Source organism: Hibiscus syriacus, unplaced genomic scaffold (assembly GCF_006381635.1).
Source record: "Hibiscus syriacus cultivar Baekdansim isolate YM2019G1 unplaced genomic scaffold, ASM638163v2 tig00111069_pilon, whole genome shotgun sequence".
NCBI classification, from domain to species: Eukaryota; Viridiplantae; Streptophyta; class Magnoliopsida; order Malvales; family Malvaceae; genus Hibiscus; species Hibiscus syriacus.
The window spans coordinates 94,222-106,052 of NW_024062970.1; positions in this window are offsets into that span (position 1 = coordinate 94,222).

The window sequence follows — 11,831 nt, forward strand, 5'->3', positions numbered from 1 at the left end:
GAAAATTGAAGTTATATATACTGGAATAATTTTAAAACAGTTTTACAAAGGGTTTCATATTTTAATCGAGTCAAAAATTGATTTTAAACTTTGCAGTACCGATACTGCAAGAACAATACCAATATTGTTCATATATTATTGATACCGGTATTGATACTATTGTGTAAAAATAGGTAGTAGTACTGATACTCGATATGGAAATACCGATACTCCATTAATGGTTTTGACAAAAAACGAATTTCAGTAGCTATTTTTGGTATTGATATTGTGCTAGATACTCTTACTAGAGTACCGATACTCCCATCTTTCGACCGTCAAAATTTTTGTAATTAATGCAGTCAATACCGATACTCTAAGCCTGAGTATCGATACTCAAGGAGTCTGAGCAACATTTAATGTGAGAAACTTCATCCCAACTACTCTATTAACTCCCACAATAACCTAAAGGTTAGAGTTGAATGAAGGATATAAAAACAAGATTTCAAGCCATATGTGAATACAAGAGATGAAAAAGAAAGCTAAAACAAACACATTGAGCCAAAATCAAGTCAACATTCTTCGATATTATTTTTGCTTTTAAAGAACACTATTATACTTATTTCTTGAGTAACACCACAATAGACAAAAAATTGTTCCGTAACACCGCAACGAATTTCCAAATTACCCGAAATATAAAATTACATTGATAAAATACTCAAATATTTTGACTGAACAATAAAATGATATTAAATATTAACAAACATTTAACTTAGGATACATCTCTATATAATAATTGAAGATTGACTATAAGAATATACCATTAAACGATAAATAATATTAGAATACTAAATTTTGGATGTAAAATGTATAAATATAATGTATTATAAATAATATGATTTTTTAGAAACAAATCACGGCCGCAACAACCTTTACGTATTATGTAACGTTCGTAGCATCCATAATCGTGACATCACAACCGCATCAACGACAGACACCGCAACCACAATTTAATACTATGGTATATGGGCTTATTAATAATCACCGGAATGAAGACTTTGGTGACCTTTTCGTGATAACTAAAACCCTCCCAGAGTGCTCCTCTTGAAACCCGCTTGCGGAGATTATCTACGAACGCCGTCCACTCCTCACCGTCACTATAAGACCCCGATTTCCTTGTGGCTGCAGCTTACTCTCTCTCTCTCTTCATCATATATTTATGAGAATCACACCCTTATTATTCTTTAATTTTTAAAAATTAATATAAACAAAATAATTAATATCATATGTTAAATATCCATTAGTTGATGAATTTTTTAACTATTGTTTACGAGATTAATTTAAGCTAAACGACTTTTTTATCAAAACATTAATTGACCCTTTATTGAATGAAGTTAACAAAAGAAACAAAACACAAGTCTCAAGAAGTCCAAACGAGAATACAACTAAGCAAAATACACAAAATAAAACAGACACCACTATCAAAAAAAAAAAAAGATGGATAATCGTCTTCTCCACAACCCAACTAAACCCATAAAAGCTTCAAGAGGCGAAGACCAACAGAGAAAAATAGAACCTTTCACATTCTAACAAGAAGGAGAGAGAGCCCCTTACGATGACTCCAACCTGCGCATATCCTCAGCAACTTGCTCTTCCACTGTTCGAGGAGCCTCCTCGATCCAGAACCGATCGTCTTCATCATGATTATGCATCATCGCCAACAAGTGTGCTGCTTTGTTACCCGACTGGTGGATATGCCGATAGGTATATGCATGTATTCCCCTCGCTTTGCCTTTTTCTTCCCATATTAGCGCATTGATCTCAGAGTAATCAGTATTCTCTGAGGATAACTTTGAGATCACAACTTTCGAATCCCCCTCGATCACCATATCCATGAAGCCCAAATCAACAACAATATCTACATCGTGAATGGTCGTCGTTACTTCAGCCGCAAACGCCTTGGTAATCCGACTCATCTTCCTCCTACTCGCCCCCATAATGTTACCTGCAACATCACAGATTAAAATGCCTGACCATGCTGTATTCCTTGCTTATTTGAAACATGCATCGAAGTTTATTTTGACAGACGGGGAGACGGTGGACTCCACTAAGCCATAAAGCCTGATTGTAACGGTTGGATCCTCACATTTGCCATGACAAAGTCTTGACATTGAGCACAAATAAAAGTAATAATCTCATATACCCCCATCTTTTTCCCTTCATGGTACTGTAAATTATGTGCATGTCACAGTGCCCAAATACCAACAAAAATAATCGATCTCATACTAACTGAAAGATGAGTTAAAAGCCATCCAAACCACTGTTGAAAATCAATCGAGTTATGTTGAGAATGCCAATGAATTGCTAACCCCTCCCACGCTGCACTAGCTAATAAACAATCTTTGCTTATATGTACATTCGATTCAATTACATTCAAACAATTCGGGCAATAAGGATCTGCAACTAATCTTTTAATAAAAAAGATTTTGTTTTGAAGGTATGAACTTATTAAAAAATTATCACACATGAATCCTGATTTTTCATTGACATGCGCACTCCCAAAAACACTTGAAGAACTCCGCAGATAATTGTGAAACTTCATCCTACCTCGACTGCAACTGGTAACCACTACACACACTGTACAAACCAGACTTTCCCCCACACCATACACGGCAATCTGCCTGCAAAAAACATGAGATAGGCATAGCCATAATTTTGTCTCTATACTTCTCCAAAAAAATGGTCGAGATAAGCTCCACGTTTCATTATCTTGACTCCTTCAACATAAGATCTAAAACATGTGAAACCGAATCAACATGAGGAGTTAGAACTTTTTGTGGAGAGCACCCCGGAGCTAGAAGTTGTTTCAGATAGAGATCGTTTCTCATGACCCCACTTTCCATCGTAAACCTTTCTCAAGCAAGCCTTTCGAGCTCCAGATACTTCGTCAAATGTAAGACGGGTGAGACACGAGTCTTGAACCAAGGAACACCCCATTCGGGTAATATTTCGCTCTGATGAGGCGACTAACAAGAGAATTAAGATTTGTTAACAACCGCCAATGAATACCACATTTTTTTCTCCGACTTCTGCCACCAAAACCGAGCTATAATAACCTCTAGCTCTTTGTACTAGCTCTTCGGGAGCAAAAAACAGGACATAGCATAAAGCGGGATAGCTTGGAGAACGAACTTGATGAAAATCTCTTTCCCCCTGTGAAAGTAAGCAAATGCACCAATTATGGATCCATGATTGAAATTTGTCATTCAGATTCAAAAACGCCCCTCTTTTATTCCTTCCTATAATTGTGGGGAGACCCAAGTACTTTTCAAGATTGGAAATACTCTCCACCTCAAAAATTCGGCAAACATCACTTCGGTTCATATCAACCACATTCGAACTGAGAAAGAGGCCCAACTTCTAAAAATTAATAAGTTGACTCGAACTCTCTCCATAGAAACGCAACAAGACCTTCAACCTAGCTGTACATCCTGCTGTTGCCTAACCTAAATGAAATTTTAAACATTTTAAATAATAACATAATAAATGTTAAATACATTTGATTGAAAAAAAAATACTTAAAACAAATAAAAGACATAATTTAAACATTTAATTTTCAATTAAGTTTTAATTATATAAATATTTTGATAATTTTTAGTCGATATATTAACATATGATAATATTAAAATATTATTTTTTTGAACAAACTAAATTATCTCAGTGATTAAATGAATTATTGTTATTGCTAGAGGTCTCATGTTCGAGCTCTAGAAAGTATAAAATATTTGAGTATTTATTGTCAGATTGAGCGTCTTTCGAACAAATATTATTATTTTTAAGTACATTAGATTAATAAAAATTCATTTTTTTCCGAATGCAAAGAATAAATAAAATAAATTCAAAAACTCTTGTTCGTTACAAACTACCTAAATCGTACTGTAAAACGTGCATCACTTCATATGGAGAAGAAATAAACATGCGTAAATCTGTTTAGGGTAAATTAAAAATTTGGTAACTGAACTTTATTATCTTTTCTATTTCATTCATTGTACTTTAAATCTTTTCAATTTTCTAACTAAACTTAATATATTGAATTTTTTTGGTCACTCGGCCGTTAAACAATTATCAGTGTTAAAATGAGCTGTTATATAGATTTTTTTAAATGGCACCATTTTAACACCGTTAACTATTTAACTACATGGTGACCAAAATAAGATAGAGAGATTAAAGTTCAGTTACCCTGTAGTTAAATAGTTAACGGTGTTAAAAATGGTATCATTTTTTTTATAGAAAAACATCTATATAACAACCCATTTTTAACACTGGTAATTGTTTAACGGCCGAATGACAAAAAATTCAATATATTAAGTACATTAGATTAATAAAAATTCATTTTTTTTCCGAATGCAAAGAATAAATAAAATAAATTCAAAAACTCTTGTCCGTTACAACTACCTAAATCGTAATGTAAAACGTGCATCACTTCATATGGAGAAGATATAAACATGTGTAAATCTGTTTAGGGTAAATTACAAATTTGGTAACTAAAATTTATTATCTTTTCTATTTCATTCATTGTACTTTAAATATTTTCAATTTCCTCACTAAACTTAATATATTGATTTTTTTTTCTCTCGGCTGTTAGACAATTATCAGTATTAAAATGGGCTGTTATATATATTTTTTTAATGGCACCATTTTTAACACCGTTAACTATTTAACTACAGGGTGACCAAAATAGGAGAGAGAGTAAAGTTCAGTGACTAAAAAAACCTAATGTATTAGGTTCATTGAAAAAGTTGAATTTTTTTAAAGTTCAGTGAATAAAATAAGAGAAAAAATAACATTCAGTGATGAAATTTGCAATTTACCCAAAAACAACCATAGTGTATTTTATGTTTTTCTCCAATAGGAGATGTGGATGCAACTGAATATTTTAAATTTTGAATTTTTTCTTCGTATTAATTATTTAATTTTCTGATAGTATCGTCTTAAAATTTTATTTGTGTCTATTATATGTGTATACATGTCCAAGGAATAACAGATTTATCTGGCAAAATAAGTAAAGCAACTGAAACGGGAGTCAAGGTATCGAAGAGGTATTTTGAAAAGCAAACATGTTTAGAAGCACCCGAGTCAAAGATCCAGCAACCTGACTTCTCAAATGAAAGGTTATTAATGTGGCACAAGATCTCACCCTGCATGGTTGTGTTGATCGAAGTGGAAGAAATATCAGAAGAAGATGCCGTGTGCAACTGAGAAGTGAGCATAGATCTCAACTGCTGACACTGCTAAGGGGTCAAAGCATCATTTAAAGAGGATGACAAAGAACTCTGCTCAAGATCCTCACCTGAAACTTTCATTGAATTAGCATGAGCAGACTGACTATTCTTAGCACCAGTAGAAGACCAATTCTTGGAACCATAACCTAGAGGGTAGCCATGTAGCTTGTAGCATTTTTCTTTGGTGTGGCCAAGAATGTGGCAGTAACTACATTGTGGATGATTCTTGCGATTACCATGATTGGTCTTGACAGTAAAGGTAGATTCAGAAACATAATTAACACATTTTGCAGACCTTTGATTATTTTCTTGGATAACTATAGAAAAAACTTTAGAAATCGAGGGCAAAGGATCCACAAGAAGAATCTGCCCTCTTATGTGAGCATAGGATTCATTCAATCCCATCAAGAACTGTATAACTTGATCCTTCTGTTGTTCTTCAAGCATACGTCTTACACCCCCATAACTGCAATTCAAGCAACTATACAGTTGTTTAATCGAGAAAAGTTCATCCCAAATGATCATAATATTTTAGATAGTAGATCGTCCAGTTTTGTTGTTCATACTTAACCTTTTGAGCTCTCCGTTCTTCTTGCTCTTTATTTTTTGATTCAATTTGTCTCAAAATTTGTTTAATTTAGGGTAAATTATTTTAATAGTCATTTAATTGTTGTTTATTGATTTTAGTGCTAAATATTTAAATATTTTAATTTACGTCTTAATTTGGTTATTGAATTGTTAAATTTGAAACAACGTGATGATATAGACGAGACTTTCTGATATTGTGAATGAATGGATAGTGAAATAATATTATTTATAATTAATACCTTACTATGAAATCTAAAAATGTCATTTATAATTGAATAACATCATAATCCGAGTTGGCCATCTTATGATAATAATAATTGTTATGTTTTTTTTACTTTTAAAAAAATTTGAAAGAAATTTATTATTATTAGAGCAAAATAGTTTTTTAACGGTATTTTTAAGCCATATAACAACATTTTTAAGCTATGTTAAACACACTCCTGGCACTGATAAAAACGTCAAAAGAAACGAAGTTAAATCAAATGTCTCAAAAATTAGTGGCGTTTGTGAACAAAAAATACCGCAAGGGGTCAAGATATTTAGCAGTATTTGGTTTCCAAAACGCCACAAATTGCAGTGATATATAGCGACATTTGTTGTCTAATGAAGCGAATTACCTTGTCTTTAACGGCGCTTGTTATTAAAGCGTTGTTATATGTTTTGATATCTAATGACTTTTTTTTTACTAAAAACACTGCTATTAATTATGTATATAGTGACACTTTTCTTAACAAATGCCGCAAATGTGCATACATGCATTCACTATAGTAGCGTGTTTTTATAAACGCCGCTAAAATTAACTAATTTGACAAATGTCATTTTTGGTTCTATATTTCTCAAATTTAATATCCTATGCCATTATCCAATAACGAAAAAATTGAAATTTAATTTCGACACTAATTAAGTTAAAACACCTAACAATAAAAGTAAATCAAAGCATTATCCAATAACAACAAATACTAAAGTGAAATGTAAATGTAATTCAACATGGTTCATTAGAAGAAACATAGTATGAACCTAAGTAATCGCCTGAAACGGAGGATTCTGCGCTTGATTTTGTTGTATCATCTTTTTCATGTCTTGAAGTTGATTTTTGAAGTCTTTATTTTTTTTGACATGTTCTTTCCTCGTTTCTGCAATTTATTCAACCGTATTCGAAACTTTCAAAATACAACATCAATCAATTCCTGATTATTTGTTTTTACTTCCGCTTGAGGAACTCGAACAATTCTTATATCACTTGATTTTTTCCTAGGCATAGTATATGTAATTTTAATATACAAGTTACTGATAAGTTAGAATTTATATAAGTATTTAGTATTTTGAATCTGATTTTAATATATAAGTTATTGATAAGTTAGAATTTATATAATTTTTAAATGTGGGAATATTACAACATAGACGGCGCTAGCCTAACCTGAAATCTTAAGATAGACATTTCAAGTTGGATCTTAGATATGATGCATAATTGAGTTGCAACTTATATATAAATTATGTACAAGAAATTGGATCCAAATGGAATATATCTCTTAAGTCAAATTGCTTTATTTTCCAAGAAAATGGTCGAAGAATTAAAGCGGAGGCTTGATTACATTATAGAGATTTCACCTTCCCACCATGGTCGTTGTTATAGGAAAACAAAAGAGTGCGACGAAGAAGAGAGACGTATCTGGTGGTTGACAGTTGATGATCGAAAGAGTTCAACGACAGCGTGATGTTACGCTAGTGGTGGTATGGGACGGACACAAGATTTTATGTTGGTGGCGAACTTAAACTTAAGGGGTCAAACTAAAATTACAGGAGGATGAAAACATGTTTTCAATAGAAAATACATAGAAAAATCTAAAATATATGACAATTTTAAATTTTCAGGGAGCGATTGCCTTCACACTCCTCCCTAAAAATTTAAAATTATCATATATTTTAAATTTTTTCTATTTATTTCCTATTGAAAATTTGTTTCGCCCCCTAAAATTTTAGTTCGCCCCTAACATAAAATCTTTCGTCCGTTCTTACGGGTGGTATGATTGTGTTTCTTTTCAATGTTGAAATAATTGAAAGCTGGGAATTATCGAGAGGCAGAGTTTTGGGTTTTTTTAATTAAATTTTATGGCTTTTACAAACGCCATTAAAGTACCGAACAATTATGACATTTAAAAAAACAAAATATACCGATAAAAGGTGGTGTTTTTGGAGAAATGCCGATAAAAATTGTAGTTAGCTGCTTTTTTTTTTTATAAAAAAATACTGCTAAATATGAAAAACGCTGCAAACTAAGAGTCTTTACGGGCATTTCTCCAAAAATGTTTTACAAAAACATCACTAAAGTTCTAATATTAGTGGCGTTTGAAAGAAAAATGCCGCTAAAAGTGTCACCATATACCAAGTTTGGCATTGTTATTGATACTGTTCATGAAATTATATTTTTCTATTGATAGTATACTAAATAACAACTCATAAGTATAGAACTCATCGATTGATTTGTTTTAGGCTCAAACAACGATATTTATAGGATATGTGTGTATTATCAATATGTTAAAATAATTTTGAACAAATATTACCTAGTTATATTAAAATGGTTTTGAACATATATATCAAACATATTAATCGGTCAATTTTCATCCATTTGCCACTAATAATTTTCATTGTTATATTAAAAAAATCATTTATTAGTCCCAATGGCCCTAGTTGGAGAACTTATTGAAACAAGTTCCCTCATAAATGATTGTGCTGAAATTTGAATTTGCTTAATTACCTTTCTTCCATGGCATGCCTAACTGTTCACTAAAGAAGTAAAGATTAGGAACAATGTAAATACTACATTGACTACTTTTATTTCCACTAAAAGATATATATCAAATTAATGTAATTCAAATATAAAGGTTCGAGGTTCGAGTCCTGACGTTTGCGAATGGAGCAAATTGGGTTGGGAGGGTCGCCCTCGCCTCTGTAGTACCTGAACTAGATTAGTCGGTCAATAGATCAGATACCAGTGATTAATTCAAAAAAAATATTAATTATAAAGGAGTCATGATTCAAATTAATTATCAGATAGTTTATCAAGATAAGATAACTTATGAATAGAACAAATATTTTTTTTAAAAAACTACTTTTATAATATATCTTTATAATATTAAATATAAATTAATGCTAATTAATAAATTAAATACAAATAATTATAAAAAATTTGCGCTTTAATTTAGTTGGCACACCTTGATGACACATGGATGATGTGGTCATCCCTAGAATATGGTTCTTCGTCGTAGAATATCTTTCAATATAAAATGTCTCATTTGTACGTAATGTTATCTATTAAGTGTTTCAGTAGTTCAAGAATGTCTTGTTCTCTTTTAAAAAAAATTGAATTCAAGTAGTTGCTTTTACGGATATATATACGCTTTCAATGGTTAATAAAAAATTGAACCGATACTATTTTATAATCATTCTACACTAATAATTTCTTTTTACAATAATAACTTTGTGTTAGTTGGTAATTTCATTGATCCCCTTTTAAACCTTCAGGCTGGTTCTCTTTAACTAATGCATATTAATATCGCGTTTGGGGGTAATTATAAGATAATTTCAGGTTTAATTTTTTTAACTTATTAACAATGTATACATACATTGTAAAAGCAATTGCTCGAATTCAGGATTTTAAAAAAAATCATTTTTTTATCATTGAATCGATTGATGTATTCACCGATACGATTAATTTGATTTAGCTGAACAAAGTCCAAATTTTGGGGGACATGTTGTAATTGGTTTGATGACACAATTGGCTCTATTGTGGCCAAATTAATTGTGATAATAACCCCCAGATATTAGGATTAAATTTTGTTTGGTTTTGTAATTGTACTAATTTTGGTTGTTTAGTGTATTACACGTTAATACCAAAATAGTTATAAAATCAGACATTGATTTATGCGCATTCTAATTTATTTAAATCAAATAATGAATTATTAATGAGTTAATTGCATCATATGTCCCTAATCTATGACCCTCATTTCAAATTAATCCCTAAACTTTTAAAAAATTCAGTTTCATCCTTAAACTACAATTATTATTCTAGATTAGTCCTCAAACTTTTGAACATTTCATTTTCATCCCTAAGCTATGATCTTCATCCTAATATGGTCCCTAAACTCTTTGAATATTTCAATTTAGAATGAGATTCATAGTTTAGGGATGGAATTTGAATGTTCAAAAGTTTAAGGACAAATTTAGAATGACAATTGATTTGAAATGAAATTGAACACAAATTATATTTTTTAAATAATTTGGGGTAAGTACATAGCAATATCGGTTCAAAGATACCTCTCAATCTTTCGACATTTATCGCTCACACCTCTGGTATCTATGGTGCTTGAACCCGGGTTCTCAAGGAATAACATTAATTTTTTTACCACGGAGGCTACTTTGATTTGTGCTGAACAGAAATGATAAGATTTAAAGAAAATACACATTTTTTACAAAAATATATATCAATAATTCTATATATACTTGATTTGACTTAACTCAACTTGAATTGACCAGAAGATCCAAAGTTGACCCGAACCGAAAATAATTAATTGGATATTGATCTGACCCGAAATCAAACAATCTGATTTGATTCGACCCGAAATTAACTAATCTGATATTGACCCAACCCAATACTCGAACCTAAATGACTTATTATTGACCCGAATAAAACTGAAACCCAAAATGACCCGAACCTGACCCGACTTACTATAGACCCGAATAAAACTGAAACCCAAAAATGACCCGACATGAACTGATCCGAATTAAGTTTAAACCGAAATGACCTGAACCAAACCCAACCCAATGACCCGTTTGCCACCTCTATCCGCCACTGATACAATTTTTCTCCTCTAAGGCTGCATACATCCGCCCTTACCTAGCTGATATTCATAAATTATATTAATAATGGAATTTATTGTAGAATTCCAGTTGATAATCTAATGCAATTAAATTCAAGCCTAATTGTTAGTTTTAATTGAAATTCATTCAAGGTACGTTGACAAATTGATTTATATATAGTATATATATAAATACATTAAGAAAATAAAAAATAAAATCAATTACTGTAACCAAAATTGTGGTTAGTTCAACATTAATAAGGTAGAAAGGTTGAATAACCTTTTGGCCCTCTAACTTTATCATTTTTTATTTACTGTGTCAATGATAATGCTGGAACTTTTATCTTTTTATCCTCGTTGAAATTGGCCCCCCAATTATAGGGTGCTGCTTTATTGAGTCCCTCGACTATTAAAAGTTACAAAATGATCCTCTGACTATAGAGTGTTGCTTCGTTGAGTCCCTCGGCTATCAAAAGTTTGAAAATGGTCACCCACTATTCATTATGTTCCAAACTAGTTCTTTTTCGTTAAAAAATTGATGGTATTCTAAGCTGAACATTAACTTGTTGATTGTGATATGAAAAAATATGATCTCAGAATTTTAAACAAGTATCACATCTCAGTCATCATGTTAACGTTTAGCTTAGATAACTTTTAATTTTTAACGAAAAATGACGAGTTTAGAACATAATAAATAGTCGGGAGACCATTTTCTAACTTTTGATAATCGATGGACTCAACAAAGAAATACTTTATAGTCGGAAGACCATTTTTGTTACTTTTAATGGTCGAGGGATTTAATAAAGAAGAATCCCATAGTCATTGAACCATTTGTGTACTTTACCCATATTTTATTATTTTTATTATCATATCATCAAAAAAATTCATATTTCCTACGATCATATATGATTTAAATTAAATTTGAAGTTCATATTTTGAATTGGATTGAATTTAAACAATTCGTATATGATAATTATATAGACCATAGTACATAAACCCAGTTGAAATGCTATTAATGAACGCCTATTAGATACATAAGTTCATATTTCGAATTAGACTGCACTTGCACCTATGATTTCCTTATAAATACCTTTGATTATCAAGTTCAAGTACATAAACAATCGCCAAA